The 18,204-nt window shown below is 35.6% G+C and overlaps 1 protein-coding gene across 1 annotated transcript in view; it reads left to right on the forward strand.

Moving 5' to 3' along the window:
- Positions 1–18,204, forward strand: part of beat-Va (beaten path Va) — a 49,769-nt gene that overhangs the window by 30,935 nt on the left and 630 nt on the right. The window lies entirely within an intron of this gene.

Raw genomic sequence — 18,204 nt, forward strand, 5'->3', positions numbered from 1 at the left:
ACAGATAGGGGCCATTAAAAAACTAAGGTATGATTATAAGTTATCGGTTTGTTATCGGCTTGCTAATGCCGAACAATCGGCATCTTTTTGGTTTCTTATCGGCTTTGTTATAGCCGGGTTACAGATACGACATCGATTTTGTAGTGAGGTTTTTTCGGTATCCGATTTATAGAAAACCGATGAGCTGTCGATAACAGAACGATTACACGCCCATAAAGAGTTACTAACAATTTGGTGAAAAATCTATAACTTTTTGACAATTCGATAATCTTGCGATAACAAGTCGATATTTCTGCTATAACAAATCCATAATTTTTCGGCAGCAAAGCGATAACTTCGCGATAACAAGTCGAGAACTTTTCGCTGTTACACCGCCAACAAATCATAATTTTTGTTAGCATATCAATATTTTTTGTGAATAAATAATCCATAACTTTCCGATAATAGATCAAGTTTTCGACAGCAAACTAATAACCCGTCTATAAAAAATCGATAACACATTGATAACATTTATTATCAAAGCAAACTTACAACACTTCGATAACAAATCGATAACTCGTGTATACCTACACACCTAGCTATAACACATAAAGGACGCTTACGCGTACATTCTGCACTCCCCATACCGTATGCAAAGATGTTCACACATCAAAACTGTTTAGCATGTTTCTGGAATTGTCTAGCCCTTTGTGATATCTATTTAAAGTACAGGGTGAACTAAGGCCGCTTTATACTTTAAAATTACAATTTAAAAATTACAAACTTATAAGATTCTTTAAAAATATTAGAAAAAACTACCAAATTTGTATTACTTGCTGAATATTCTTGGTAATTTTTTTCCTTTTTCTTTTAAATTTTTCTATTATATTCACTTAGCTTACATTCAGTGTGACTCCGGCTGTGTTACCTCGATATTATTTCTCGCGATATGTTTACTTTCGTGCAGTGCGCATTCCTTCTTATGATCTGTATACAAAGTAGTAGTAAATAAACAATATCAGAGGAAAATAACAAATAAAGAATGGCAAGCACAATTGGGAAAACAAAGTGCACCGGCAGCAGGAGAGTGGCAATTCAACTCGGCACCTTTGACGATGAACGCAATTGTGTCTACTATATCACATTAGTTAGTTAGATTCAACCAATTATGATGTAAATAAAGAAATGAAATAATTAAGAATGTAAGAAAATCATATATGAGAAAAAAAAAAAATAAATAAACAAATAAAAATTAACAAAAAACAAAAAAAAAAAATAACAGGAAACTAAGAAATTAAATTAAGAATTTAAAAAATCACCAATCAAAATGAACAATGCTCGCACACTTATGCACTTAAGAATTTAAATCAATATGCATTCGTACATGGAAATATATTTAAAAAAAATCTGCATAAAAACATAAGAATAGGATTTATTTTTTATATAGTTTTGGGTGTTCGCTGCAAATTTTCTATTTATTTTAGTAAAATTTTTCCAGTGACAAAAAGTGCAAATTTTCACATTTTATGTTGATGGTGCATTTGTCCAACCATGGAATGTTTTACCAAAGCACGGAATACTCAAGCGGCAGTGATATCTTTCTTTCCACGGTAAATACGAAAAAAAAATGTTTAAAATAACATTATATTATATTGAAAAGCGTTCGTTTTGTCATGTAAACTTCGCATTTTATCTCCTTGATGCTTTTTATGGGTTCTAAAAGAGCTAAAGACTTTAACAATAATTTTGTGCCATTATTTTTGTGGTGATATATTTTTTTATTAGCTGAAAAAAATTGTCAATCAAATTAGTTGGAAGGAGTTTTAACATACAACGGAATTTTCTGGCGATAGAGATCAATTTGGACGGTGGCGAAACCCCAACTCTTTAGTAACCTTAGCTACTGCTGCGCAGAAGTCATTTGTTTTCCTCTTCAATTGACACTATTATCTTGTTTTTTTTAGCATATCTTCATAAGCTTAGCGACATCTGTCGACAAGTTATTGAACGTATATGTATACAGAAACTCCAAAAAAATAATCCACAAAAAAATTTTCAAGATTTTTTCATAAAAAAACTTGATTTTTCAGCAAAAAAAGAAAATATAAAGAATACCTATTTGGATAAAATATCTGCAAGATTTTCTTCCCAAAGATATGAAAATTGCACTGACAATTCCTTTTAACCTAGGACATGTCCTTCTATTCACTTTTTCATCAGCTATCTTTTCGGGAGCTAAGATTTGAAATCAAAATCTGCAAGATTCATACTGCATGCTGCTTTTAAGGCTGATAGATGATACCTTTATCCACTTAGATGATACCTTTATCCATATGAATGACAACATTTTTAATTGGTCTCTAATTATTGCCTTTTTTGTTTCTATACCTTAACAAAAAATTAGGTACATATGTAATCCAAATATTTTTAGTCCAATTGTATGGAATATTTTCAGGCTTGTTCAACAGAACTTAGTAGTAACATTCGATTTTTAGCAGTGCATTATTAGCAGTGCTTCCACTTTTCACTATTTAGTCAATATTACTAATATGTATTTAATTAGCGCGATATTATTATTAGAGAAAATTTTGTATTAGAGAAAAATTTCGAAATTTGCACGGGCATGTTTATGCAAATTCGTTTATAATACGCCGGAGCGAATTCTTTTACAACATTTACAACAACCCTGAAGAGAAGTCAGTAGATAGTGATACAAATATCTGCTTCAGAACTATACCTAAAGTAGCAATTAAGAGCTTGTTTGATAGCAACTACATATTATCTAATTCACAAATCGAAAGAGTGGGCTTGGAAATTTGATGTCTAACATTAATAAATAACAAATAAATGTAAGGCGCGATAACCTCCGAAGAGATCTAAGCCCGAGCTTCTCTTCCAATTTGCGTGGTGCTCCTCTTGATTTTCCCTACAAATTATTGGCCGGACGGGACCAACATGTTTTATGCCGATTCCGAAAGGCATCTGGAAGCCAGATGAGTTTTAACTGAGAGCTTTTCATGGCAGAAATACACCCGGAGTGCTTGCCAAAAACTGCCGAGGGGCGACCCCGCTTAGAAAAATTGTCTTCTAATTGAAAAACCTTATCTCTAAAATTTTGATGTTGCTTTGTCCGAGGTGTGAACCCAGGGCATACGGTGTGGTAAGCGGAGCACGCTACCATCACACCACGATTGTCGCATATATTTGCTAAATATATATGCTATTTCCAAAATAAAACTGCTACAAGCTTAAAGGGGCTTCGACTATTATAATGCTCGTATTCCCTTCACTTAAATGTTCCATACACTTGAATTGTTTCGTTATAGATTCTACATATTACATCTAGCAAATTACAAGCAACTTATAATGGGGATGATTTATATTAAACATGACTTGGGCTTTTATTGAGAAATTTCCGGGAATTGAAAAACTTTCTGTCAGTATAAACACTCTTATCAAAGGGCATTGATATTTATAATCCAGATATGTATGGAGTGGTTTGAAACGACCGAAGAAGGGTATAAAGTCGTAACCGTAATTTCAGTCTGGCTCGGAGTCAACGGTGTTTTATCAACAAAATAAATAGATCCAAGGTATTAATTTGTTTACTAAATAGCTCAGATCTACCGGAATAGTATTAGTAAGCGGGCTAGTTCTGTACTAGCGGTTTTTAGCTAGTTAGGAATCTTCTTAAAAGTTCAAAAAAGCCAAATATATCACAACTGTTGAGAAAATAATGCAGTGGGGACGATTTCGCCATTAATTCGTCTTAATACATTTAAAAGAGATAGAAAGCAAACTAGTAGTGGTTCCTAATTCACTTAAACTACACCACTTTCCAACAAAGAGATGAGTTATATAAAAACGTTTTTCGCTACGAATTGAGTACTCTAACCAGGGGAAAAATTTTATTTAAAAAAAATTATTATTATTTAAATTTTATAATTAATAATAAAATTTATTTATCTATAGGGATATTTTTTTAAAGATCGTCTTTTTTCATTCACTAATATTAGTCCCTAAAACTATTTGGTTTCATCATTCATTGAATGTAAAATGCAATTCATATTCATGCAACAAATCCTTAAAGAAATAAAAAAATTACATATTGTTTGGCACCAGCTATTTACTCAAAACAGTTCACAAGTCGCTTGTGTAAAAATGTTGAAAAAATTTAGTAAAAAACTGCTTTTTTATAACTTTTACTCAAGGCGTTAACAAATTGTGCTTAAGTTGCTTTTACGACGGTTATGCTTTTTTTTGTGCTTAAGTTGATACAAACTGCGCCGTATCGAAAATCGAAATTGCAGCTGACCTTCTTTTTGTCCCATCTCTGACTTTCATACCTTTAAAAAGTCTGCCCGTCTGCTCTATCCATTTTCCTTACCACTCCACATATATACTCAGTATTATAAAGAATTGAGTATAAAAATCGTTTAATTGCACGAATTAAGAGTTAAGGTGATTTAGCGAGACTGGCTCATATATTTGTATACCTTTCATGAAAATGATTTGGTATATTAAATTTGGTCCGAAATTTAAAACTGTAATTTCTTAAAGGATAAGAGATAGACCCACCAATAAGTACATCAAAATGATCAGGATGACGAGCTGAGTAGATCTAGCCACGTCCGTCTCTCTGTTTGTACGCACACTAGTCTCTCAATTTTTGGAAAATCTGTATGAAATTTTGTCAAGGGGTATAATTGTCGGAAGGAACTGGATGGAACAGCTATAGCATATACATAACTGCCAGAGAAACAATTTTTTTTTTTTCGGAAAAGATTATCGCCATTTTTCACAATTTTGACAGCTAGAAACTTAAAATTTCACCATGTGCTTAAGTATTTAACATACATTTATGTCTGAAAAAATCGTAGAGATCTGCCATATATATAGCATATATATCCGATACAACTATTGCTCAGATAAGAGGATTTTCGCAATATTTCCTTCACTTTAACAGATAGAAGTTTAAAATTTCACCAGGTTCTTACGTAAACATTGTTGTCTTAACGTATACACAGTTTTCAAATACCCAATTTTTCAGATATGAGGATTTTTCGCAATTTGTCTCTGACTTTGAGAGCTAGAAGCTTCTGTGAAATAATTTTAGGCGCGTTCAATAGAGCTTGATCATTGGATTTATAGTACTGCGTAATTCTACGCTGCGCAATTCTACCGCTGTTTACCATTATATCACCTATTTCACAACAATGTGAGTGCGAAATAACAAAAAACATAGCAGTAGCAAACAAACCACCAAGCGTCCGATACTAAGCTCAGTTTTCGTTTTCTTTCGTTTATGTGTGAGACTCATTAAAAGATAAATTCCAAACCTCCTTTTTCGCTCCTAGTTTCAGCTTTGCAGGGAGTTCTTGAAATTCAATACGGAATGCAATTTCTCTCGTAAAAAGTGCATTTTCATGTCAGAAAGAGGTGGTCTTATTAAGTTTTCAGTTAAAAAATATGTATCGCTACATCACCTGATAAATGCATGGCTCAATTTGACTCGTAGTTCTTTAACGTTTACTATTATATTATGTTAAGTTGAACCAAAACACAAAATTCAAACTCCTCAGAAACTAAAAAAAAATCATTGAAAAAAAAAAAACAACCAACAAAAAAAACTATAAATAAAAAAAAATATTATTAACTATGCAATTAAATTGTAAAATAAATACACTTCACGAAAATCACAAAATTAAGTACTATTGTAAATAAACAATTTTAAACTGTAGAAATTGGTTAGCAAGTAAAATCCTAGTACGAGAATTTATTTAAATCTAAAAACAACGTAAATCTCTAAAAAAAAAAAAAAAAAACAAGAAAAAAAATTACCCTAAGACACACTCTAACAATGTTAACTGATTGCAATGAAATGTTCTGAAAGCAAAGCAAAGTCATGCCTAAGTTGGTGCAATTACATATACACACGGATAAGTACTATATGAATTTAGATCTAAGAGAAAAATAACTATGAAAATTGTAAAATAAAAAAATAATATCAAAACATTACTCAAACTTTGTAAAAATTATAAAAATTTTATTTAATAATTTATTTAATTTAATAATTTTATTTTAGTACCATACAGAAAAAATATTTATATTTGAATACTCATATTTAATATGAAAGTACGCTGTGCAATAAATTTGAATGAAAACAGCAATGTTGTGAAACAAATAGAACGCTGAAATATAAAAACTTTGTTCTTATATATTATATAAATTTTTCACAGTCTACTAAAGTTTTTTCTAAAATGACATGAACTATTAACTTCAATTTTAATTTTCAAGACAAATTGATTAGAGAATTTCGATTTCGTTTCGTTGTCGCTCGGGTTCGTTTAGGTTTTATTTTCGTTTTAATTTCTTTGTCATATCATTCTTCTTTCCATTTAGTTTCTCAATGCAGTTTCGTTTCGTTTTCACATCTTTGTTTATTCATTTATTTTTTTTTTATCGTTTCTTTTTCCTTCCGTTTTAAATTCGATTTCGTCTCGCTTTTTATTCGTTTTCCTTTTATTTATAACATTTTCGTTTCGTTTTCTATATTCGCTTGCGCTGCTAGTTTGTTTCGTTTAGATTTTGGTTTCATTTATTTTTGCTTTATATCATTTCGTTTCGTTTCGTTTCAGTTTCTTTTCGTTTTGTCTCCTTCTGTTTTGTTCGCTTCGTTTCGTATATTTCTTCTTTGTTTCATTTCGTTTCGGTTTAGATTAGTTTTGTCTTGTTTTGTTCCCTTTCTTTTCGCTTCGTTTCTTTTCGTTGTTTTTCGCATGCTACCATCTCACCACGGCGGTTGCTGTCGAAGCTATAGCGTAGTGTAATGTAATTCTTTAATCTTTGTCATACAAAATAAATTTAATTACCTAAGTAAAAATCTTCCTTTTTTAAGATAAAAACAACAGAGAGTGATCCACTCAAATAGAAGCAGCTATGAGTTATCAATTAAGCAGATGTCACTGTGCATTTATATATTTAAATATACAACATATTTTTATTATTTACTTACACCAAAGTACTAATAACGAAGTAGTATATTTAAGTGCAAAACGATTGTTAAACTAAATTTTGGTTAAATTAAATATAAAACATTTATTTTGTTAAAATTATATTTTAAGTGTAAGATACAACTATAAGTAAATAAAAAGTTATAAAAAAAATATAAAAAAATTGGTTTTCTTTTCTTTTTTTGGATGGGGTAAAAATTTACAACAAATGAAATGGTAAGCTTCACTGAGGTGTGACCTATTTTTTTGAGGTCTTTTGGTTAAATACTTATTCGATAGTAATTATAGTCCACGCAATCTAGAATATATGGAAATAGGATTATCTAGATTACGCTGTGCTTTTTTATGCATGCCTGCTTCAAAACAACGACAAGAAAATCCGAGTCCAATACCACTCACTGAACCAAACGGGTCTTGGTCAAGTTTTTCACTACAGAATATACAAAAAAGCTAAATTCAGGCCAGCGATCATTTTAAAAATATGAAGCTCCTCACAAGAGCAATACTCTAACTTCGTTTCTCCCTTTTTTGAAATACGGACAGTCAAAAAAAAAAAAAAAAAATGGTTGTCCTCCAACGTGCCGCAATGCATAATGAAGTAAGGTGGAAATAAATGGAGTGAAGACAGGCAGACCTCGAGCGTTTGTTTTGCAAAATATTTTTTTTTGGAATGCTACTCGGCTTGATCAGCGTCTTATAAACGAAAGAGAGAAAATAGATCTTTAAAACAAAGAAATGGGTAGGATAGGATAGGATAGGTTAGGTGGTAGCTGCCCTGATAAGGATAGCTCACTTGGACAACACGAAGGTCCGTTGTGATACCACATACACCAAAAATAACGGTGACCTAGATCCAGTTACTTAGAGAATCGTTGGGTAGCAACGATAAAGCTCCGAATGATACCGATCTCAACTTTGGATATATCCTCGGGAGATCCAAGTGAGTCGCGACCGAAGTACTTTTGCCTAATTCTGGCAAAAGCTGGACAATCAAGTATAAAGTGATTTGGTGATTCCACCTCATCATCCTCCATACAGCTGCAGCAGGATGGAGTTTCCAGTATATTGAGACGTACCGCATGGATACCCATGGGACAGTGCCCTGTCAAAACCCCAATGACCATTGATAGGTGAGCCCTAGTGAACCCAATTATTTCAGCAGACCTCCTGCCATCCACTTTCGGCCAGAAAGATCTTGCTACCCTGCAAGACGTGGTATCCGCCCAACGTTTGCTGAGCTGATTCGAGGCCCAGCTATGGAGGAGCAATCCACAGGTGGCCAGCGGGATCCCGAAGTCCCTACAGCCATCTTCATCCGGTTCAGTTGTACCGATGCGGGCTAAGAGATCCGCTTGACAGTTACCCGGGATATCACTATGGCCCGGGACCCAGATAATCTTAATTGTAAAATAATTCGATGCAATCGCAAGCGAGGTCAGGCACTCCCAGACCACCCTCGATCGCACTGTAGTTGAGCTCAAGGCCTTGATAGCCGATTGGCTATCAGAGTAGATGTTAAATTCCCTAACCGTGGTAGCACTGGATAGCATTCCATCCACCGCATCCTTAATCGCAGCAATTTCCGCTTGGAATACACTGCAGTGATCAGCCAACTTAAACTTGCGGCTTAAATTTAGCTCTTGACAAAAGACCCCCCCACCAACCTTTCCATCCAGCTTTGACCCATCCGTGAACAAGTTAACCGGTCCCATGCCCCAGATAATTCCTCTTCCCCAATCCTCTCTCTCTGGAATAACTGGGGTGAAGGTTGTATAGGGAGCTGTTATCGGCATACAGTAGTCCGTTCTGTCCGGGATGAAGTCGAAACTGGTAAGAAGGCTAGAGTGTCCGCGGTCAGAAAGTCTATATCCCATATCACGAAGCCTGACCAACGACCTTGCCGCGGCCGCCTTTCCCGCAATATCTACTGGGTATATGTTCATCATGACGTTCAGTGCCAAGGTAGGCGTTGTTCTGAGAGCGCCACTGATACCGATCAGCGCCGTCCGTTGCACTGACACTAACATTTTGGAGGTGCTCGCCGTGTCCAGTGCTTTCCACCAGACCAGCACCCCATATAGCAGAATCGGTTTGACCACCATCTCATAAAGCCAGTGTACTATTCTTGGCGAGAGTCCCCATCTCTTTTCGATAGCTCCTCTGCAGCAGTACAAGGCAATGGCGGCCTTCCTGGCCCGATCTTCCACATTGGGTCTCCAGGACAGTTTCTTGTCCAAAACAATCCCCAAATATTTAACCCTATCAGAAAGTACCAACGGTACCCCTCCAATCGAGGGAGTTCTGAAATCGGGCACCTTATATCTTCTTGTGAAAAGGACCAATTCCGTTTTTCCCGGGTTGACCGCCAATCCACATGATTCAGCCCACCTAGCCACAGTATCTAGGTAGCCCTGAAGAACATCGCGCAGGGCGCCCAGAAATTTGCCTCTGACTAGGATAGCGAGGTCATCTGCATAGGCAACCACCCGACAACCATTGGCTTCCAGCTCCACAAGAAGCTCGTTGACTACCACAACCCAGAGGATAGGAGATAGGACACCCCCCTGTGGCGTGCCCCTGCACACCTTCCTCTTAATTATGGCCCCTCCCCACTCCGATGCGACAATTCTGCCGCATAGAAGTTTGCTAATAAATTCAACCAGAGCCGCCTCGACTCCTAAACCCACCAGAGCTCTTTCGATTGACCCCGGTAAGACATTGTTAAAAGCTCCCTCGATGTCTAGAAAGGCACCCAGAGCATACTCTTTGTGTTCTAGGGACCCTTATAAAGCAAATAATCGAATGGAGAGTCGTTTCCGTCGATCTGCCCTTGCAGTACGCATGTTGTGAAGCCGACAGTAACCCCCGAGGTATCCTTTCCCGTAGGTACAGGTCAATCAACCGCTCAAACGTCTTAAGAAGAAACGACGAGAGACTGATTGGCCTGAAATCCTTAGGTGATACATGAGAGCTTCTGCCGGCCTTCGGAATGAAAATAACCCTAACCGTGTGCCAAGACTTCGGGATATAGTTAAGCCTGAGGCAGTTAGTATATATGATGGCCAACCAGCGGCAGGAAATCCCCAAAGACCTTTGAAGCTGCGCAGGAATGATTCCATCCGGGCCCGGAGACTTATAGGGCTTGAACGACCCTACAGCCCAGGTTATTTGACTTTCCCGTATTGGAATGGCAGGCACTTCTGCATGGTCAACGACCGCCGACCATGCAGGCGAAGATCCCTGCGCAACTGGGACATCGGGAAAATGATTGTCCAGTAAAAGCCTTAGGGACTCCTCGCTACTCATCGACCAGTCCCCACCATCATCTCTCAGATACCCCAGAGGAGCGGGGTTCCTAGAGAGTATTCTTCTAAATCTCGCGGATTCATTGCAGCCTTCTACGTTTTCGCAGAAGCTTCGCCATGCATCTCGCTTGGCTATCCTTATTTCATATTTATAAATCCCCAGACTCACCTTATAGAGCTCCCAGTCCGAGGGTAATTTACTCCTCCTGGCTCTGTTGAAGAGCCGCCGACTGGACGCTCTTAGTCCGTCAAGAGAATCCGACCACCAGGGCGGCTTGCCCTTCCCCCTGTAAGTTTTCAATGGGCAGGACAGCTGAAAGGCGCTATTGCTTGCCGAGGTGAAGTTTTCCACCAGAACGTCTATCTCAGATTCGGACAGGCCCGAACTAATGATAGGCACCGCAGGCAGTAGCTCTCCCAGCTTCCTACAATACAAGTCCCAGTTAGTAATTTTAGGGTTCCTAAAAGATATTTTACCGGGACGTTCTTCGTTCACTGAGAACTGAATATATCGGTGATCAGAGAAGGAGTGCTCGTTGAGAACCCTCCATCCAGATATCCGACCTTCCAGTTCTCTACTAACCAGGGTGAGGTCCAGGACCCCTCCCTTAACGCAGTAATAAAAGTCGGGTCATTCCCCCTATTACATATACAAAGTCCCTCATCTACAATAAAAGTAAATAAAGACTCACCTCTAGTGTTGGTATCCGAGCTTCCCCAAATGCTATGATGGGCATTTGCATCGGCACCGATGATCACGCCAACACCTCTCCGCCTTGCTTCAGCGGTGATTTCACCCAGTATCGCAGGTGGTGGTCCCACTACGTCCCCGTGGGGCATGTACGCTGAGACCACCCACATTTCATTACTTCCTCGCTCGAGGCAGACCGTGGTTACGTCAGCATTGCTGAAATTAGAGAGAATAAAAGCTTTAATCTCTTTTTTAACAAGCACAAAGGATCTAGGCCTACTTGCCTCCCCATGCACCAAGGTGTTGAATTTTCCAGTCCTTAATCCAGAAATCTTACTGCCGTTACTACTCAGCCACGTCTCCTGGACAAGGACTATATCCACTCCGCCTTTTTCAAGGCAGAGCAACAAATTTGCGGAAGCCGCCTTAGAGTGCTGAAGATTGATTTGACGGATTTCCATCAAAAGCGCTCTTCTTCCGCACCCCAAAGAAATGGGTAAGTATATTTTTTTAAGCATTAGCAGGTATTATTTGCCCGTAAAAACTTCCTTATTCTATGAAAACTGATATAATAAAACACTTGGGCTAAGACTGTATAAATAGAGAAGAAAGCTAAAAATGAATCATACCAAAGACGGACTGCATTGAAGTAAAACCAACTGCACTATACCAAATTTTCCTATATCATGAACTAGTTATGGCTATTTCACGAAATGCACTCTTTGAAGTTTGGATAAAAAGCAAAGATGGGCAAAGCCATACTAAACCATATTTTTATTATAATTGGAAGAAATGTGGATCATTCAAAATCAAAAAAATACATCATCAAGCTAACTTATAATATTCCTAAAAGACGGGCATATTGTTTTCGATCTACAAGTAGATTTATTGAGAAAAACTCTGAATGGTTATCAGAAAATCTGGATTTTACAGATTATATGCTTGATGTTCAGCCATGCGCTTCTCGTGATATTGTAAAGCCGGGGGTTAGGTTAGCCGGGGAGGCCAACAAAAAACTTCTCTGAGTTATCTGTGCGCAGGAAAAAACAAAAAGCCAAGTAACTAATGAACAATATCGACAATGATCAACTGTTAATGGCAGCGGAATTGAAATTACGATCATCAGTAGAAAGAAATTCTGCAAAAATAATTGAAGAGTTGTCCACGGCATCACCATTAAGAGCCACTGCAATCAAAAAGTCCCGGCCATCGGAAGAAAATAAGAAAATTTTGTCACCAGATCAAGCAATTGTGATGACAGTTGACTCAAATCTTTCAACATATGAATACTCCCTGATTCGGCAGCACACTTCAGAAGTTAACAGAAAAAAAAGAATCAAAGAATTTATTTTGAAAAAATAACCGTAAGGGAAACCTATGCTGAAATTGAATTGCAATCCCTAATTGATCACAGATTGTGTCTTGCACAAGAAGAGGTATTGCTTTCTATTCCTGAGGTTAAAGAACTGAATGCAACTATAAAATGGGGATGTGATGGAGCTGAGTATAGCTGTTACACACAACAATTTTCGGAAGAAAAAATTTCGGACACTAGTATGTTTTTCATTTCACTGATACTCCTTCAAATGTATAGAATGGTTGACAAACGAAAAGTTATAGTTTGGAGTAATCCTGCTCCATCTTCCACGAGATACCGCCGCCAGATAAAATTAGTTTTTACAAAAGAAACACGATTTTTATTTCAAAGGAAGTGCAAGCTGTCAAAGACCAAATTTCCAGTCTTCGGCCTACAACAATTCAAACAGATAACCTAAACTTATTGGTGAAATCAACGTTTTTGTTGGGCGTGATTGATGGCAAAGTTTGCAACGCTCTCTCGGCATATAAATCATCGCAAAATTGCTACATATGTGGGGCTTCTCAAAAAGATATGAATAATATGCGATCCCTGTCGAGCAAAATGTTGACAAAAGCATGCTTGCTTTCGGAATTTCCTCTTTACATTCTTGGATACGATACATGGAATGTATGCTACACATCGCTTATCGAATGGAAATGAAGACCTGGTGTGTGCGGGGCGAAGAAAATAAGGAAAAGATGAAAAAGAAGAAAGAACATACCCAAAAAAAATTCAGGAAAGAAGTTGGCCTTTTGATTCATATGCAACAAAAAAGTCAAGAATATGTAGTAAATTTGATTTGCTGCACAGATTTCTAATATCGTCACACCCGTTCATAAACAGTTTGCGGAAAACCCCTAGGTCAAAGCGGCGAGCATTAACGAGTGAAGTTATTGGCTTATTATTGACTCCGACTAACTTTATACCAGTTAAAATATCACTTTTTATTTGTAAGTATGTATTTCGATTCTGGTTTTACAAGTATATGTACCTATGTTGTGTTTGACTTTGAATATAAATTTTTTTAAATATTAAGCAAAAGCCTCTAAGCTAAAGTTAAGAAATCAAAACAATTTTTATTTATGTTCGCACTGGAAAATGTTTTTAAAGTAGAAAATATGATTATGTGAAATTTCACCTTATATGAGGGCAAGGAGAAAAGTGGGCGGATCATGCCCATTTTTATTCTCAAATCAGATTTAGGTATCTGCAACCACACTGCAAAATTTCAAATGAATTGCTTCATTGGTTTGGCTGTTATTAATTTCTTAGTAAGTGGGGGTTTGTGGGACCTCTACTTAACCCTTGATCAGGGGTGTAGCGCCGGGGGAGTGGGTGGAGGGTTGGGTAGTTTAAACTGACATTGATTTAAAATCAACCAACTTATTGCATGCGTGAATATAATCAATTCAGGCGTTTGGTCGTTTGCCTCATCCGCGATTATATTCATCGGAATAAAAAGGCAAATATGAAAACCTCCATGCGTCTGAATATTTGCATGATTCTTCTGTCCTTACGTCACGGCGACAAGCTACATATAAATATTGCTTACGATTCTGTTTGTTTGCCGAACTAAACGATACTAATTCTCGTGCATTGATTTTATTCTCCACATTTAAATAATACTAAATTTACAGCATTTTTTCGAAGTACACATTTCTTATTTTGAAATATAATGCAAATTTGACATTATTTTCCATGTGGAAAACACATTATTATAATGTAATATCTACATTTTTTTTCATGTCAAAAACACATTTCAAAAATGTAAAATTCAAATTATTTGATAAATGAAAAAGTAATGTGTTGTTGAAAATCTTGTGTACACTTCCAGTAACAACGGCAACGAACGAGAGATCCTTTTCAACTCTTAGTCTGACTAAAAAATATTTGAGAAACACGATGAGTGAAAATCGATTGAATGGCTGTACATCACTAAAGATCCACCGTGATCAAATTGTTACCGTTGATGAAGTTTTAGATGAAATGGCAAAGAAAAGGCGATGCATGCGCTTGAGCTTTTAATGTAACCTTTTTCATATCATATTTTAAATACACGTACTTTAATGTTAAAGCTAAAGACAATATTTTTGTTTTATTTATTTAACTGAAAAAAAAAAATTAAATTTTTTACTCTACCTGCTTATAGAACAGAAGCAGACAAATGTAATTTGTACTGTAAAGGATTAAAATTCTAAAATGAATTACAAAATGATATGAAATGGAAGCATCAATAGCATTGCATACATCACAAATACTCTACGCTGGCACTTGGAAGCTTTCGCACGTACGCAAAAAGTAGCCGAAGCTTATATTGTAACGCATCACTCAACCTAATAAGTGCACGACAGCACAGTGGCGCCTTTTGAGTTTTTTCTTTGCAAAAATCATAACTTTTAAACCAAAGAAGACATTTTAAAAATTTAAAATGCGAATAAAAGCCAACTATTTGAAGTTTTATTTTGTGAAAGCTCAGAATGTCATAGATACAGAGTGCTTCAAAAAAATTCGTCAAATTCGAAAATTTTTAGAAAAATGAAAAAACAAAATGTTTTTAGTGAAAAATAAAAAAAAAATAAAATGAGATTTGTCTTATAATGACGTATTTAAGCATTAAATAAGATAAACTTAAGATTTTGATAAGATAGCGTGGCACTGCCCACTTATGATAAAAAGTTGTATCTAAGTAGTCACGTAATCAATAACTACCAAAATCGATAGACGTATTGTTTCTTTTAAATGGTAATACTCTTATAAGACTCAAATGTCCGTTTATGGTGCCACAATAACAAGGTGCTTCAAAATTCATCGTAAAATTTTACATGTTTTTTTTTTTTTTAATTTACAAGCCAAATATATTTTTTATTAATAACTAAAAGTTATTGAAAGTGGTTCAATGAAATTTTATTCGAGCTAAAGATTAAACAGCCAACGAATTTTGGAAAAGGGGAGTGGCACTGCCCATTTATGCTAAAAATTTTTATCTTAGTAACTGCTTTACCAATTTGTACCAAACTCGATAGACGTATTGATTTCTATAAAAATTTAATAATCGTTTGAAGGCGAAATTCCTAAGCTTTAAAATAAATTTGATAAACTTTAAAGTAATGCAATAACGAAAAGTATATATTTATAAATTACTAAATTAATTAATTCTTTTATTTGAAATAAAAAATTAACTTGTACATAGATATCTTATTTTTCAATAAAGTAACAAAATTGATTAGTAAATCTCTTTTTCATTATTGTGATAAGAAGTGAGAAATTTATTTTATCTTAGCATAGTCATCGTCACTGGAACATATATCTAACAAAGCAACCATTTCTGAGCTATACGCATCTGTAAGATCTTTTTGTGTTCTTACATACCTCATAGATGATATGACTGGATCAGAAGAGATAGCTAACATTTTGAAAAGGTCTTCGTTTCGTCTAACTCGTGATACTTTGCAGGTGTTCATACATCTATATATTTTGTAGTCCTTGTTCTTAGATTTTTCAGCTTCTTCAGACAATTCTCCTAATGGTAAGCAAGGGTACTCTATTAAATCTTTTCCATGTGCTAAAATTGTATGTACCGTTGGTGTAAGTTTCTTCTCAGGATACTTTTGATGAAGCAACTCTGTAGTTTTATATGCATATTCTCCAAATTTGCGTCCATTAACTGGTTCATGGCAGTTTAAAATTACTCCCAATCTTTTCACAATATCTGTATCAACTCCTGTTATGCGAGCAGTCACTTCATCGTTTTAAAAAAATATTATTGAAGAGTTACCATCATTTGTATTTCGGTATCCATACTTTGGACAGTCAACTATAAGACCAATCTCTTTATAAAATGCACCCTGAATTATTTTTTGTCTCCTGTTTTGTTTCTCCTTACATGTTTTATTGTCGTCGAACACTTCTCCTTGTTGTGGTAGTGTATAAGCCAGCTTCAAAACAAATTCCATACATCTTATCCTAGTATGCAAAGGAGATATTCCATATTCATAATTTAGTTCATCAGTTATTGAATAATTAAGATTTTCAAAGTCCTTTTCGCTCCTCTTACAAATTGGACATTTCATTGTAGATGTCGTATTTGTTATTAAGTTCAAAACTTTTCCATCGACCATTGTTAGAAGAAAATCATGCTTTATTGTACTGACATTCCCCTCTTCAATTTCAATTATTGTTGGTTCTAATTTGGCAATTTGATTTTTTATATCACTCACTATAGCTTTTATGATTCCCGAAGACTCCTTCTCGTATTTAAATAATATCGAGCGGCACAATATAGTTGATGATGGACGTGGATTTTTCCAATATTCTGAAGCTTCATCTTTTAGTCGTAATGGAACAATAGAAGCCATAAACATTATTTATATGTGCTTTATCCTGATGATCCATCACAGCCCCACTTAGTTATCGTTGCTAGCTCCTTGGGCAGTGATTTAAACTTTTATTCAGCAAAATTTTGAAGGAGTCGCGTAGACGTATGATCCATTAGGTTTTGTAGCTCAATTTCAGCTGATACTTCAGTTATTTTGGGACATAGAGGAACTGCTTCTTTCTTGGCTTGAGTAATTTTTTTGTATCCAGGTAAAATATCGGCATTACGTTGCAATAATGACTTACACAATACAATATATTTTTTCTTCATTAAACCGAGATCTATAAACAGCGCCAAAGCTTCTTCGGGAGTGTATTTCCTAGGTAGCGCATTTGGTGGTGTGGGAATGCTGTTTTTGATCCCCATCAGTCGCACTGGACTTGCTACCGCAACTGCTTCTGTTATATGAGACTTCACGTTTTCTTCGTCTTTTTTATACTTAATAGCCAGTGCTTCTGAAAGATGAGTTGTGGCCATAGCTTTTGTGTTATAAGACAGCTTCCTTTTCCTTGTGTAGGTAAAACACTCTTCTATGGGATTTGTTGGTCTCCCTCTAGTTGGATTGGTTGACGTGCTAGGCGTTTCTTCGTCCAAAAAAGTTTTGTCAGCTAACCACTTTTCATGCTTACTTAGAAATTTTGAATTGTTGCAATAGACGTCCTTCCATTTTCTTTCTATCATAATGTATTGTAAACCAATTTTTTCTTCCAGGCCTTCCTTTTCTTTAATGCTTGTTTCACTTGCTAATTCTATCATAATAGCCTCAACGAAGTCCCGTCTTGACTTTGTAGGTTTAAACACCGCAAATAATTTCGAGTTTTCTAGACACATATTAGAATTGGCTTCGAGTGTATCTGACTAAATATTAAACTGTGAACTATATTTAAAAATACTATTCACTTTATTTAAGTAACCAGAATACTTAATCTCCGAAACGAATGATAATGTGCATTGTATGATGGATAACTTTATCTACCTACTCAAATTATTAAAATGAATTACAGGTATACAATTCGTAACTAAAATAATGTATGTTGTTAACAAGTTCCAATAACAAAAACGACCTTACTGCCGTACTGAATTATATATACCTGCTCAGGCATAACCCAAGGTTGTTTAACTTTATTTGATGTAAAAAGTGAAGTTGCAGCTGGACGCAGGTAGACTTTATGAATTTAGGTAAATGAATATTTCACAAATAACTATTGTTAATTTGACGGAGCACATATTTTAACATTTTTTTTTTCCATCAAAGTTTTAAAAAGGGCCTAACAATAGGCATTTCGAAAAACAGGTATATCCGCCAACTTTTACCAAAAAAAAAAACAATTTTTTTTTTTGCTTCAATCCTAAGTTAAATTGTCTTTAATTGCTATACGAGAAAACGACAACCGGCCGCCTTATTTACTCAAAAAACAATTTTAAATACAACGAAAAAGAAGAAAAATTTCAAGTTATCCCCAATGTTGAAAACTGGTCAA

Source organism: Eurosta solidaginis, chromosome 1, assembly GCF_040869045.1.
Source record: "Eurosta solidaginis isolate ZX-2024a chromosome 1, ASM4086904v1, whole genome shotgun sequence".
Taxonomy (NCBI): domain Eukaryota; kingdom Metazoa; phylum Arthropoda; class Insecta; order Diptera; family Tephritidae; genus Eurosta; species Eurosta solidaginis.